General features: G+C 24.6%; 1 protein-coding gene across 1 annotated transcript in view; it reads left to right on the top strand.

The window, feature by feature from the left end:
* The window catches only part of LOC114127068 (PCI domain-containing protein 2), a 564778-nt gene that overhangs the window by 525298 nt on the left and 34725 nt on the right, over positions 1-4755 (top strand). The window lies entirely within an intron of this gene.

The following is a 4755-nucleotide window of genomic DNA, read 5'->3' on the forward strand; positions in this document are numbered from 1 at the left end:
AGAAGAAAAAACGCTCATTTAGTGTTGGTATACAGAAATTCAATGATTTTAAACAACACTGAAACGAACGATCACAACATATTAATTAATCATTGATCATCATTGTCAGTGGACGTCGTACTCGCATGTGTGTCTCCGTCTTACTAATGTACAACACAGCAATATAGCATTCAGCAGAATCCATTTTATACAGATAATATTCTTATTTATAAGTTTGATAATAGGTTAATTGGATAATATTAAATAGCTAATAGTTAAATATTTAATTAAATTTAATATTAGAGTCAATTGACTTATATTATCAATCTTAAAAGTAAGAATATTATCTGGGGGTTTACGTAAGCTTTTATTAATATTTTAATTTTAAAGTGAGTTATAAGCATTTTAATGTTTTAGTATTTTACATACTTATAACTCTGTTAGATTGAACAATATGTAAATGTACTCTACATTTTCATAAAATTATCATTTATTTATAAGTTTTTAATATTTTTATTTTGGCGAAGAAGCTCTACAATTCACAGGTGATGATTAAAAGTTATCAACACAAATTCTGAAAAAATAGTATGTTTCATTATGATTCTAAAAACATATTATTTAAACAACACCTTAAAATTATTGCGGTTGCTTTGTACTTTGTTCTTTATAAGACGTATAAATAATAGGTATATATTTATAAATAGTTATATATATGCACCTACTAAACTGAAAAATAATTAATACCTGAAATTCCCAATGATAATTACTTATTGTCCAGATTATAAATTATAATTATTATATACTATATTCTTGGGTTTGAAACTTTGATAAGGCATATAAATATATAATATGATGAATTGGTTGTTTCTTAAATTAAAAATTCGTCCTGTTCAGTAGTTTCTTTAGCTTTTTTTAATGGCAGAGGAGATATGAATTGTTCTGTATTTATTCCCAGTCCAGTCAAAACATTTTATAAAAAAATATTATATATATTAATAATATATAAAATTAATCGTATGAATTAGCCTGTTGTTAGCAGTAAATATGTATTCATTACTTTATTATCGTATATTTTTTTCGGGTTAAAAAAATACATAACAATAATTATTTTTCAAATTATATTGTTTGAAGAATAAAAACAAGCATGGTCAAGTGTGTTAAATTTGAATCCAACGATAAGTATAATTGTATACGAAAAACGAATCTGAATGGAGATGATTTGTCAGCCTATGATATAATCAGGGCCGCTGCTAGGGGGGATCTTTTGCCCCGGGCGGAAAATTTTTAGGGGCGGCAAAATATAGCTAAGTTTTAGAAAGAGGGGAGGCAAAATTAGAGCTTGCCCTCCTAGAATAATGTGTGACTGCGAGGCCCTGTATATAATAAATAAAATATATTATATTTAAAATTGGGTGGTGAAAAAGGTATTATATGTTTTAATAACCTGAATACCAGATAATACAGAAAATTCCAATTTAAAAAATTGTTGTATGCTTATCATGTTTCTACGGCTAGTAATTTTTAAATATAGCAAAAATCTAAAATTATTTGGTACAAAATCCTTATTATTTACGCGTGAATTTTGAATTTTGTAAAAATGTAAACCATAAGGATAAAAATTTTTAATTAACCAACGTTCAAGTTCTTTTATAATTATTGTGAGCAAAACTTATAAAAAATCTTATGTATTAAATTTTCAACTCTTAGCTACTTACACAAAATTGTTTATACATTTGTTGTACATGTAATAATTCATGGTATCTAATTATATCGTGTTGTGAATAATATACTAACAGTAGATTAATAATTATTTTTCTATGTATTATACCTATTATGAGAATATTTTTTTGTTTTTTTTACAAGTTGACCCTGAAACCACTTTTACAATCATGCGTGGTTTTTTTTAAATATATGGAGGACTTAGTATTGCAGGTTTTAAACTAAGTTTTATAAATATCTGGCTCATGTCCACGGAATAACTAAAGTAGAATATAGGAATACATCAGTAGCTCCAGTAAAATTCAATTAATTTTTTTTCTTAATGATGAATCTTTTTCAAAATAAGACATTTTAAATGATTTAAAATACTGAATTTTTTTAGATGATATAATAGAGGTTTCTATAATTTCATTTTGGCCAACGAAAATTGTATATTTTTTTGCTTACATATAAGGCTTCCATTAATCACAGAAATTTAATTAATATCTAAGTCATATTTTTAAATAAAATAAAATAATATTTAATTATTATTTGTTGTTTTCAAATGTAGGTACATCAAAAGGCAAAATTGTATGCTTGTAGCTTATAGACTTAAACCTAATCAACTAATGTTAACAAACAATGTCAGGGATTCTATCACAAAAGTTTAAAGAGTAGATTGAATTACATTATAAAACATATTATGTGCTGTATCTATAATCCACTACTAGCACAGTAGCACATATCAGTGATCAGTCGTTTTAATTAATACAACAATGTTACAATGCCGATTTGTCCATGAAGTTATGTACTTACACTAAAACCCAGATAAATACTCTGATATTGAGGAACATTTATTGTTCATATATTTTCCTCGTAAAAATCGGTTTATACAGCTAGTAAAATTTTTAGTGATAAAAATATCATGAATCGTGGCAATGTAATGAATTGATGATTATATTTCTTTATAAAACAGACAAGCTTGATGTTATTTGACAATTTTAAAGGATTTAAAGAAATAATCCACACAATTTATTATATAATAGAGATCCAGCGACCAGCAATAATTTTTAATAATATAATTGTGTTGATTTTTGATATTATTAGTTGATAACAAACAATGTATGAAAAACTTTGTATGCAAAAAAAATATCAATTAATATAAATTAATATTCATACAGACATAGGTACAGTAATTAACAACATGTATATTGTATAACATAATTTAATTACCTAATTAATATTTTCAATACTTGTAAATTCTTTTTAAGAAAGTATTATTTAATACAGGCGTGCTCAACCTTTTTTTCAACTTGCGAGTCACTTTCAAAATTTATATTTATACTGCGGGCCGTATATACATCATGATTTTTTATCATGGTAATTTTAATAAAATGAAAATTTTATTGTACATTTTTCTATATTCAATTTTAATAATTAAAATTAAAAATTATACATTATTTTTTAATCCTTAAAACCTTATTAAACTAAAGTAAGAATAAATATATTTAAAATTATTTTTATTTTTTTTTCACCTATACGAATTTCTAATTTTTATAAAATGTTCACGGGCCGGCTGGAATACTCTCGTGGGTTGGGCACGCCTGATATAATATATTTCTCGGGTGTAAGAATAATGATATTAATGTGACAAAAAAATTGTTTTTATTATCTATAAGTATATTTATGAGAATTTATAGACATCTTAAATTACTATTATTTTTCGTAGATATAAGGTATGCTATATGTACACTTAATAGCATTTCATAATCAAAATAACTGCCCCACAATTTTCAAATAACTATCCACTTATTACATTTTTTTATTACTTTTTACTTGTTTTAACATTTATTAAAGGGGCCCGAAATTGTATGTGGGGGTCCTGATTATAAGACTAACTTTTGAGGAATTTCGTATTCAATTTTCAAGTATTTCTACCCAGCGAATAATTTTTAATCACAATATGTAATAAAGAAAAATAAAAAAAATATGAAAATGTTCTTATGCCTATAAATAACTTAAAATATTATAAAATATAAAATTTTATTGTAAATAGAAAATGATAATATAAACATTTGGTGAATATTTCAAGTATTTACTGTTATTCGTTTTCGATTTATATCAAAAAATCAATTTTGTCGAAAATTGGATTTGAGTAAAATTTCCAATTTTTTCTGAATTGTTTGTTTTTCCTGATTATAATAGCAAGTACCTCCCTAAAATACAAACTAGATCCTGTTTGACATCCAAATACACTATTTATGAAAATCTAAGCATTTTATCGGTAACTTACTGATGTACTCATCCACAAAAAAATACATCATTGTAAAATCAATACGACGTTCATAAATCTGTAAATAAAACAGGCGCGCCATCTACATAAACATTCGAATATATTTTAGAAATATGCATGCGAAATAATCTTCATATCAAATCGTAATTACATAAAAGAGTGTAAAAATGCGTTTTCCCTTTACTCTCCAATTAAAAATTATAATTCAAAATTTTTATAGACTCTATGCAGAGCGATGATATAATGATTTTACAATGGTGTAATATATTTTGTGTGTTTAGGTAAAACGATAAGTAATTAAAAAGATACCATGATATAGAAGATATAGTTTTGTAAACGTACATTTAGATAAGGTAACATGGAAAATAATTAAAAAATCCAGTTGTAATTTTAATAATATTTCTATATTACATGCTACTGCATTTATTCAGTTTTAGTAAATTACATTCATTGGTTATTTGTTTGCACTAATATTATATAGTTTTATGTTATATACAAATTACAAAATATTAAGTCCATGGTTTATCTAACACCTAAGCCTTAAATTATACATTAACAGTTGACTAACAAATTACAAAATTATAAGCGATAAAAAATCGCGATATTATAATGAATTGATGAATATTATCATGTAAAGACAGACAAGCATGGGTATGTGATATTTTAAAGGGTAGAAGTATAATTCATACAATATAATATATATTAGAGATCTAACAATAACTATTAACAGTATAATTCTTTACATTTTGTTGTTTTTAGTTGATAACACGGAATGTATTTAGTTA

This window comes from Aphis gossypii, chromosome 1, assembly GCF_020184175.1.
Source record: "Aphis gossypii isolate Hap1 chromosome 1, ASM2018417v2, whole genome shotgun sequence".
Lineage (NCBI taxonomy): Eukaryota > Metazoa > Arthropoda > Insecta > Hemiptera > Aphididae > Aphis > Aphis gossypii.